A 12,098-nucleotide genomic window follows, 5' to 3' on the forward strand; every position below is an offset into this window, starting at 1 on the left:
CATACCAAAAGACATTAAGATATGGTACTTGTTGGTCCCTGCCTGGTGCTCTGCATTAATGGGTACAACAAGGACTGGTCAACACAGGTCAGTATAATGTGTCTGAGTGGGTATTCATGCTTGGTATCTCAGTGGGCTAGCACTCTAAAACCAGCTTAAGTCTGGGCTAGTACAAGCAGCCGCACATACACATACACACGCATTCACGTCGTCATATGAGCGAAATATTCTCAAGTACGACGTTAAACCCGATTTCACCTCACCTCACCTCACCTGTATCAAACTAGTAAATAATGTCAATTGCCTTTTCAGTTTTCAAGGGCCATTGATCTCTAATCATGAGCACTGCCAATACCATCCACTTTAGGTGGCAACAGACGGAGTGTTATCAATTTACTGCGTAGATAATGCTTCTTCATGATCTTGTGCAGTGCTTTTAAATGTACGGTAGAATTCTAACCTCAAGACTTTTGTAATTGACATCTCTGAACAAACTATGGAATCTGTTGGCTGTGAATACAAGGCCAATGATGAAATTATGCGTATTAGTAGAGTTCTTGGGGTTTTGACATCAGGAAACACAGCTATTAAGTGAGACATACGTCTAATAGTCCTACATGCTTACTCTTAATAAACGAAGCATTTGTTTCTCTGAATTCCTGTCGTCAATGTACTGAATGCATCCAAAGACCGAAGAGTGACGTAAATATTTAGTTTCTTTTCTGAAAACGCTGCCATTAAGTACTTCAACCTTGACAGCCCGTTCGCCTGCTCGTCACAAGCACCTTTTAATTAGTTAATAGATGCATTCAAAGACAGAAGATATAACGATCCAAATATGTTCAATTTATCTTTAGTGAAAGTTCACCCAAAAGTAAGATTTATACTTTCACCTTGTGGACCCCCGCTCACAGGCTAGTGACAAAATTACTACAAGGGTAGAATTGTAATATGTGACAATAAAGTATGATAAGTACCGATGGTTGGAGGGACACGAAAACAAGGAATCATTAGTTTCATGAAATGTCATGTGGCGTTATTTACTTTCAAGGAGTGACATGTGCAATCAGTTAGTTTCATATGTGCCATGTAGCGCCACTAACTTTTATGAAGTGCCAATAGCACATGTATTTTCACAATGTAGTTTCATAAAGCGCCTTTTTTAGTTTCATAAAGCGCCTTTTAGTTTCATGAAGCGTCATTTAGTTTCATAAGTGTCATTTAGTTTCATGAAGTGGCAAAGACCGTCATTTAGTTTCATAAGCGTTACATGGTTTCAGGAAGCGTCTTGTGGCGTCTTTTAGTTTCATGAGGCGTCATGTAAATGAATATACTTTTATTAATTGTCAGAAAGCATTATTTAGTATCATAAAGTATCATTATTTCCATGAAGTGCCATATAGAGTCGTTTAGTTTCATAATGCGTCAGGCATTCAAGCAGAGAAATTTGAGATGGTGAGATGAATGAGGGTTTTCACGTTGCGTTCCAGGCTATTTCTCTATTACAAAGCGACTTTAATGCGTGTCCCTGCTTGTACTAGTTCGGCTTATATTGGTTTTAATATTGTAAGCAACCTACTGCTCACTGGCTTTATCAGTATTATATCACCATGGATGCTATCACAGAACATGCTAAAATTCATTGGTGAAACAAGTATCAGAGGCAAGAATCACGGATCGGTCTCCGTATTAGGGAACTCGAATTGGCGACATGAGTCACCCCTCCCCCATCGGTCAAGAATCCGATGGGGAGACATAACCCTGGCGAAAGACACAAACTGACCACAGGGACCTACACCAAACATGGAATGGGGGAAAAGCCGGGTACGGGCCAGGTATGTCAGCTATGTTAATTAATGGAAAGTATAAATAATTGTGAACCAGCAGTGCTGGGCAATTCGGACTGAAACTCAGAGTTCAGAGCCACCCCTTGTAACTACCAGAATAAATCGTGTGTACCCCAAGACGGACTTGTGTGCTGATTAGAGAAATACCCCCAGAGCATCAACATACTGAGGGGATGCAAGTGTTGTACTTACGGTATAATACAATAAAATGTGTTATCAATAAAACATGCATAATTTTCTTGAGAGGCATTGAGAAGTTTGTGTTCAAGTAAAATGCAAATATTATGGATGACAACTTCTTCTTTATATATTGTCACAAAGTTTCTGGGCTATTCCTAGCCCCTTCTCAGCTGAAGTGATGCATATACAGTCAAGCATGAATACATGACACGTTTTATAGATAATTTCTTTTATTCTTTATACGTTTCAGAGATAATTCTCGTTCCTTCATCAGGTGAATGCTGAGAAGGCACGTAGAAGTTGGACAAGCATGAATACATGATGGAGTAAGAATTGGATATGAAACGTCGTATAAAGAATATAAAGAAGCTGTTATCAATAAAACGTGTCTTGTCTTCATTATAGAACAAATTTTATGGATAACAACTTCTTTTTATTCGTGAGTGCGACCTTGTACCGTTGTCAAGCATAATGGAACATGAAGAAGGGGAAGTGTATATATACTGGATGTAACAATGTAACAAAGAAAACAACATCATTAACATAATTGGCTAGGCAGAAAGCTGATGAAGCCAGAGAGTACACAAAGGACAGGCGTGGAAGCCATTGATGTACAAATAATAATGAGATGTGTATACAGCAGAGTTTATACAGTAGATTGGGCTTGGTGGGTGAGGGCATCATAAGTGGATGGAATGAAGTATCCTTTGTCTCGGTTGATGGTGGGCTTTTGGCGTTTGATGTGGATGGCTTCGGTGAGCTTGCGTTTATTGAAGTCTGTTTGTTTGTTAGAGAGGATGGTGATGTCAGACCACTCTATTTGATGATTGGGGCTTGCTTTGTTCGTCTTCATGTTCATGTTCGTCCGACTTCTGAACGCCTTTCAAGAACCATATCCAAACACGTAGCCAGTTTTGAAAGAAGTAGGAGTGTTGGCTGAAATAAACATCGGGATCCTGATCAGTTAAAAGTGTTAATTTTCAGTAAAACAATTTGGAAAGAGGCGAGGTGGTGGGTCCCCGACGAAGATACCACGCCGTAGTCTAACATGAATACCACGGTCACGTTATAAAGAATTCGATCCAGCCAGTCGCTGTTTTTATTATTTTTCTTTATAGGATATTTATATAGCGCACATATCCAGGCAACTAGTGCATGCTCAAGGCGCTGGTATTTTCCCTCGATCATTGGATGTCAATCTCAACGGTACATCGCATTATCAATCTCAAATCCCTGGGGAGTATACAAGCCTTGCAGCCACTATTCACAGCTGGGTGGACTGGGACACATAGTCACAGTACTTTGTGCATGTTCACTGCACGTTGCTGTACCCGCAACTAGGGTGTTTGCACGTATTCATGTGGCCACTAGCCTGGCGCCTTAGCCAGCTCGCCCCATGAATTGTCCCCTAAATTCCGACCCTATCAGGATATGGTCCGCATGGCGACCTTCCATCTCCCGACTCCCGCTCTTCTCTCTCAAGGACATCTGTCACAGCCTAATTTCATTTTTGGTATGAGTGTCAATCATATATCATGACATACGGAAAAGGGTTAACAATTTTACCATCGATTTCAAGACGTGAATTGGAACTGTTTCCAATCGAACATTCGCTCTGCATTATTACTGTACTTCATTGGTTAGTGCAAGCGTTAATGCATTCTGAGGAAGAAGAAAAGCTTGTAGCTTTTGTTTCTCTCTGGTTAACACTTTTGCTGGGAGTGGCATTTAGAAGCTGGTGTGATGAGCCACGAGGAGGAGTTCTATAGATATACAACTTCCTTATTCTTGTGACCCGTGAAGATCCGGGTTAGAATTGATCTACAGCAACCCGTGCTTGTCGTAATAGGCGACTAACGGGATCGGGTGGTCAGGCTCGCTGACTTGGTTGACACGTCATCGGTTCCCTATTGCGTAGATCGATGCTCATGTTGTTGATCACCGGATTGTCTGGTCCAGACTCGATCATTTACTGAATGCCGCCACTCCGCTTATTTTGTGAGCCACTGTATCTACTAACACCGTTATCAAGCAAGTGATGTAGGGAAGGCGTTTCCACAGGCCCCTAACTGCGGGTCAGAAAATCGATAAACTAGGCCCCGGTTTAATATCAACACCCCTACTATATAATATAGAAAGGTTCATCACAGAAATACGGTGACATGATCGAAAACCGGACAATTACGCACATGTCAATGAATATATCGTATTTTAAAGGTCTCACAAAGTATCAAAGGCTTTTGTCCATATCTCCGATGTATGTATAGAGGCATATACATGGGCTTAACGATGGGGATGCATTTGATGTTTTATTAAATCGCCAAAGACCGAGTTGCTGTGCCGGAAGTGTACAAACTAGGGTCGTAAAGCGCAATCAAATTGGTTAATAAAATGACAACAAATGCACGTGCGAAAATGAGAGGGAAACTCAAACGTCTATCATCCAAGATGTCACTATCTGATGTTTTATCTTGGTAAGAATAATTTCAAAACAAGTACAAATATTTTTAAAGAAACACATTCATTCAGTGTAATGTGTTAGCCAATCAGATCGCCGGAGGTAGTGAAGTCGAGCTAGTTTTGTATACGTATTAGATATACCCACACTTTCCGAGGTGTACACACCGAGGAAGTGTGGGTACATCTGACTTATACCTCACTTCTGGTCGAGTTACGAGTTTATTATAACACTTTATGTTCTAATTATGACAAAAAAATTATTTCTTTTCCATCTGTTTCATTTATTTTAGCCCACTGGTTAAGACCCTCAAATGTCCCGCGTCTATAGTCTGTTTGCAGTGAAACCTACCGATCAATTTCACTTTAAACAAAAAGTACTCAAATAAGTGAAATTAAGATTGCGAATCTCATAATTTGACCTTGCCAAAATGAACATCTCAGAATTATATTCAACTTAGAATAAAATTTGTTTAACAAATGATCATAGTTTCAAATCAATATTATTGGTTTGTATTACAATTTTAGGGGGGTAAGCGCAGTAGTTGGAACAGTGAAACAAATGCCCGTGCGGTACGTAACAAGCGTTAACTTCTACCAAACCTGCATGTTCTGGGTGTTTTCATTTTAATGCGCATACCCCATTGTAATACAAACCAATAACAACAACTTTTATCCTAAGCTGAATATAATTCTGAGATTTAAATGTTCAATAGGCAAGGTAAAATTATGGGGTTTTACAATCTTAGTTTCACATTTTATTTGATTTTACTTTTTAAAGTGATATTCATCGGTACGTTTTCACTGCAAACAGACTATAAGCAGTCGATTGCACGTGCATGCACGATTTCACACGATTTTAAACACCAGTTCGGGCGCGAGAATGACTTCAAGTAGCCCCAAATATGCGCAATATTACTGATAATTGACATTTGTATGGGCAGACCAATGCGCATGCGTTCTCTGACTCGCATGTGGCATAGAAAACATTTGGAGAAGATCACGTTCGTTCGCCATGGATGCTGAAGAGTGGACAGAGGATTTTCTTTCTCAAATTGACAGTTCGTTAGCGTCACATTTCGACCTGGATGATAAGGAAGATTTTGAAACAATCGAAATCTCAATGTGAGTCCATTGAAATAAAATTATATTTCGCCGTTTGTTGTGTCTTTATTGCTTCGGTATACCCTAGTGAAAAAGTGTAGGTGTACCGGTCAATACACCTACACTTTTTAACAAAGGAAACCATGGCAACGAGACCGGAAGTGGGGTATAATTCCGGCACAGCAACTCGGTCTTTGGCGATTTAATAAAACAATATGGACAAAAGCCTTTGATACTTGAGACATTTTAAAATACGATATATTCATTGACATGTGCGTAATTGTCCGGTTTTGATCATGTCACCGTATTTCTGTGATGAACCTTTCTATATTATATAGTAAAGGGGTGTTGATACTAAACCGGGGCCTAGTTTATCGATTTTCTGACCCGCAGTGGGGGCCTGTGGGAGTTTCCTATTCTCACGGTACTTACGGATATCGGCTGAAAATATAACACAAACAATTCTTATCGTATTCATGCTTGTTGTTTTTAAATGAAGGGCCTTCTCCTCTAACATCTACAGTCAGCTCTCGTTAATCCGACACTTGTGGTTGCAGAAATATGTCGGATTAACGGAAATGTCGGATTAATGAAAATGTCGGATTAATGTATTTGTGTGAAAATATCAATGTTTACTAAATGTCATGATCGTCATACTGTTGCATGCATATCAGAGAAATGGTACATCTAGTTATCTTCATCGTACGTAAAAATATTCACAGAAATAAAAACAGTACATCTATCAGCTGCCAGATCCATCAGGTGAATTACTACTCATGAGCCCGGTGATAAACAATGCCATCCGCCATTGAAAAACGAGGTTATCTTAACCGCCGGTTAACTCTAACGGACGGTTAAATCCTTAACCAACCGTTAGGTAACCAGAACGTTAAATATGCGTTGTTCAAAACATGGTTAGTCATGCCGTTAGCTAACGTCGCCGTCAAAGTTTAATAGTGTGGTTAACGTCCAAAAATGGAATCGCGAAATGTCGCCTGCACCCCAAGGAAAAGAGAAGTCGAAATTTCTCTGCTGACGATGAGAATGTAATCCAGTCAATGCTTGAGACCAACTCTATAGTTTATCATAGGCATGCGAATGTCGTAGTGCTACGAACGCTTGGAACACAAGGTTCCAGACGTTTGTATATATATTTCAGACATATGATCCCAGCTCTGTGTGGGACTTACTTCAATTCCGACAACAGAAAAGACATTTAAATGAGAAACTATAGCACAGCTATACATAAAATATGATGAATCCATGAAAATACATGTAATATTAATAGTAGAAGCATGTTTTCAGTGGATAGAATATTTACAAATATTACACACAGGAGTTACGCTTGGGCGGCTACAGTCTTCATGAATCTTTGAATTCCCACAAGACCTATCGCTCACTTTTCACTCCTTAAATTGTCATGACTGTATGGCCAAGTCATTAAGATGATATCAATATCATTTTATTAATTATTTGCCAAGTCTGTCAAAAAATTGTTATGTAAGAACACACATTGCCAAAATATTTTAACATCAAACAGTATAGATGTTGTGACAATAATACCATTAGCTTTTATATGAAATATGCATTCAATGCCAATAGAAACTTAATATGTTACTAGCACCACGTGCAAGTAATCAAACTGTCATTGTACTATAGGCCCCAGGGCCAACACTGCTGAATAATATCGATCTATTATTCGACTATACTGTTGACAGGAATCTCATGAATAAAACTGTGCAATATCGTCATTATCTGAACACCTTCACAGACGCATATTCCGGAAAGATGTCTTGAAAAACATGAAACTGCGTCTAATTTATAGATGAACATAATTTCCTCGATACTCATTAATCAGATGAACCTTCATTTAGTTCAATTCACAAGTGACTGCAGAAAATGCATAATTCTTTTTAATGACTTCACGGTCGGAAAACATGTATTATATTTCATAAGTGTATTATAGAACGCTGTAGTAGATAAACATAATTTCCTCGATAATCATTGATCAGATGAACCTCCATTTAGTTCAATTCACAAGTGACTATAGAAAATGCATTGATAGTTCTTTCAATATCTTCAAGGACGAGGGAAAACATGTATTATATTTCATAATTGTATTATAGAACGCTGCAACGATTCGGCAGGGAAATACTATTGTGCCATTGTATTCCTTATATAAAATACATCCGTGTATAACATTAGCATTCAGATATTGTTATAAAATAAGTTTAAAATTCAAACATTATCGTGTAAAATGACAAGAGATAGTGTTGTGTTCGCTGTGAAAAATATTTCGATATTCAAATATAACAATTAATCAAAGTGACTGTGAAGTAGGCCTGCATATCACTCACAACTCACAACGTTTCGCGAAGGCCGGTATTGAGACGCCAATTACATCACATATATTTCATATTCAGCGGCGACAAATGCATCACTGAATTCTAAGGCTGGGACGGGTACTACGGTACTCGAATCCGGGTCGGGTACAGCTGGAATCGAGTCCTATTTCTAGGAATCGGGTACCCGGAAAGGGAGAGAGCTCTATAATGACGAGGGCAGACAATAGCTTGTCTTTTTCGTTTTTGACGTAACACACATTTACATCATTGAGTGAGTGAGTTTAGTTTTACGCCGCACTCAGCAATATTCCAGCGGTCTGTAAATAATCAAGGCTGGACAGAGACAACCCAGTGATCAACAACATGAGCATCGATGTGTGCAATTAGGATACGATGACATGTGTCAACCAAGTCAGCGAGTCTGACCACCCGATCCCGTTAGTCGCCTCTTACGACAAGCATGGGTTATAACTGAAGATCAATATTCTAACCCGGAAATTCACGGGTTTTACATCATTGGTATTGTCCGATTAATGAAACATAGTTTTAATGACTGTAATTTATCTGTGCATGTGCAGTGAGTAGTTAAGTTATAGTAGCAGCAGGAACAGAAACGTTCGTTGTTATAACGAGGAGTGTAAGTAATGGTGTTACTCTCTATATTGGTTAAACAGACATTACATTCAATAGCTTGAGGTCAGTTTTCATGTCTTATTACCACTTTTCAAGTTTTTCTTTAATAGTCTCTGTCAAATCGTGATTGAATATTCAGAGAGGTTGACCCGAATGTATTTCTTACATTTCCGGGATTACTCGATTCCGATTCAGGTAAGTACATGCGGGTACTCGATTCCATTTTTTCCTACTCGTCCCAGCCCTACTGAATTCCTCATACATTTTAGAATCTAATTACAACTGGTCTTTCTCACCCAATACCAAGTGTCTAGATAAACTGAAACGAAAGATATTGGGGGTGGAAACAAATGCTGTGCTCGAAAGACAACACCTGTTTGAAATGTAAACAAAGAAAATTTCAGACTTAATGCTGTGTAGCATTTTCTCAATTTTTCAGACACCCATTTGCATGGGAAGAGCATAGTAGCAAGAAATAGGAAATTAAAAATAGATACAATACAGGAATGTGATATGTTTATACGAAACTGTCCAGAGTTTCTGTGCAGGGTGAAGTGAGCCATGGCTGACGCAAAATTACGAAAAACGACAACGGTAATAATCGGCATTTCTGGCCGCTCCTTCTCTTTCTTAAAATGAAAACGATAAAAACATGTAACAATACACAGATAGTCAGAATCATTCTGATTACTTACATCTCATATTTATGTACAAACGATCCCTGAATCAAGGGGCAGGGTCATGCAAAACCCATGTCAGCCACCATTATTTAGGAAATCTCAGCGGTAGTGATGTCATACGTCAACATTGTTGTACATATTTGGGCAATTTCTCTGAGGTGAAGGTCGGTAGAATAAGAGTATACACAATCACCATATCCTGCCGATTACACTTTCAGTATCATAATGTACTAGTATTCATTCGGATATTTTTTCATGAAACTAATTTAATTATCTACATTTAGTCTTGTTCAATATCATACAATACGTGGGTATAGGGTGTACGTGTTTGATTCTTTGAAAGTGTTTGTTTGAATAATATTTACAGAAGAAATTCACATTTAGTGTAGTAAAACATATATAAACCTTTACACAAGTGTTAAAAGATGAAACGTAGGCATCATGTTCTTGTACAACATGTATGTTAGTTCCTATGAAGTGCATATATAGTTACAGTTTCGTATGTAACTCTTCGTCCAGAATAATTTCCAGTAGCGAAGTCCAGTCCACGATACACCCTATCATTTCCTTGCTGAACTGGCCTCATAGAAGAAGCAGTGTTAGCCATGGACGCCATTTGCGAGTTAGCCACACTTACAAAGTTAGCGGCGGTCCTTAGGTGTGTTAACTTTAACGTCACGTTAACAACCTGTTTAAAGTTAACAGAGTTTTGAACAACAAGATAACCCTCTGTTATTGGTTAACGGTCGGTTAAATGTACTTAACGACTGGTTAAAAGATAACCGAGTTTTTGAACAACCGGGCCCTGAGCGCTAAAGTGACCGTAACTCCCATACCTTAACATAGACTTAAGGTAGTCTTGGCGCTAAGGTTGTTTTGTACAACACCACCCGAGGGTTTCCCTTTCACGAAGCAACCTTTACTAAGGTTAACCTGAACTCCCATTCTTTAACATTGCACTAAGGTTACCTTAGTGACTTACGCTCACCTAAGTGTTTGTGAAAGGAGGCCCTAGGGCTCCTTTCCGAAGCAAACTACTACTCTCATTCATTAACATTGCACTAAGGTTACCTTAGGTGACTTCCGATCACCTTAGTGCTTTGTGAAAGGAGTTAAGGTTAACCTTAGTAAAAGCTTGTTTTGTGAAAGGAGCCCTGGTCATTTTTACCTGGAGTAATGCTGAATGCAAGAAACCAGAAACACAATGAGCTGAAACATTTTTGAGGGCATTATGCAAATGAAATGCCACTCAAAATCTTTTTGTTGTTTATTCGAAACCAACTCAGAGATGTAAAAACAAACATCTGTTGTTGTTTGTTCATTCAGATGTCACACATGTTCATGTTCAAAGGCACATTCATTATCAAACACAAATGTAACTTACACAATTATGTTCATTTTTTAATAATATTAAATAATATTCCAAAATATTAACACTTCATATTTACAACTATATGCTAATCATATTTCACTGCATCTATTTCATTTTGTTTTGAAGCTGATAGTATGCATCAACCATGTTAACACAACTTTAATGCCTAAAGCGTAAACTTTCATATAAAAATAAAATCATCACTTAAATATACAATATAACACAAGCTCTCTTTAATACCAAATATTTTTAAATGTGGGAAAAGTTCTGTTGTCTGACAAGTGATACTTCACATACTATTACATGAAAATGGTGAGTGGTGAGTTTAATTTTACACCGTTCTCAGCTATGTTCCAGCTATATGGCGTCAGTCTGTAAATAATCAGTCTGGAACAGACAATCCAGTGATCAACAGCATAAGCATTGATCTACACAATTGGGATATGATGACATGTATCAACCAAGTTGCAAGTCTGATCAATTAAGCCTCTTCACGACAAGCATGGGTTACTGAAGATCAATTCTAACCCAGATCTTCATGAGTCTCAGGAAATTGGTATTTCTTGGAACAGGTAAAGTGCTCTATTTGTTACTTGTTGTTTATACCATTTCAAAATGCAATGAATAGAAAGGGAGACATCTAGACCATCCACAGAATAATCAATTGAGAGGTTAACACAGCAAATTTCATATCACATTATCAAAATGCTGACAGGGCTATAACTCCTATATTTCAGAAAAGCTTTACGACTGGTTTATGGAACAGGGAAATGTACAAATGTTTTTATCTCAATCATTCTTGAACATTAATTTAATTTAATGATCATCTCATGTACAATTACATGAAGAGATTATCTGTTGACTTTAGTAAACACTCTGGAAAAAATAATCATTTCTACAGCAACCTTAACACAAATCTTGAGGGATTAAGACTTATCTAACATCAAGTTTATTTTACAGCTTATGAAGTGAGTGAGTGAGTGAATTGGGTTATAGCTAATCTGCCATTTATTCTGTAATTTCTTTTGAGTAGCATACAGCTGAAATTGCACATATGTCATGACAGCTTCACATTGTCAAATTTAAAATTCACTTGTTCTTCTCTTCTTTTCGAGCATTAAATGATGAAAATTGACATACATCGCATGATGGATTAATAAATTGTGTTGTTCCAACCTTTTGTAAGTAGCATATCACAGCGTCAACTAACGTCAGGGACATTTGAAATTGTCATTTAATTTGTCTGGTTTAAGTAAAATCCACACCAAACACCAGCACTTAATTAAGTCCAATTTTGGCTCAGAACCTATGAATACTGGGCCCTAGTCATTTATAAGCGGTTCTGAAACTAAATGGCAGTGTTTCAGATGATTCAGACAAGTCTTTCCTACCACAAATATTGCACAAATCAAGCAAGACAAAAATCAGTTTGTAACCTAACCTTACTGCTGTCATTGTAGGATGACAGTTTAGAATACCT

The sequence above is a fragment of the Haliotis rubra genome, unplaced genomic scaffold, assembly GCF_003918875.1.
Source record: "Haliotis rubra isolate DU_JTF1 unplaced genomic scaffold, ASM391887v1 Scf703, whole genome shotgun sequence".
Taxonomy (NCBI): Eukaryota; Metazoa; Mollusca; class Gastropoda; order Lepetellida; family Haliotidae; genus Haliotis; species Haliotis rubra.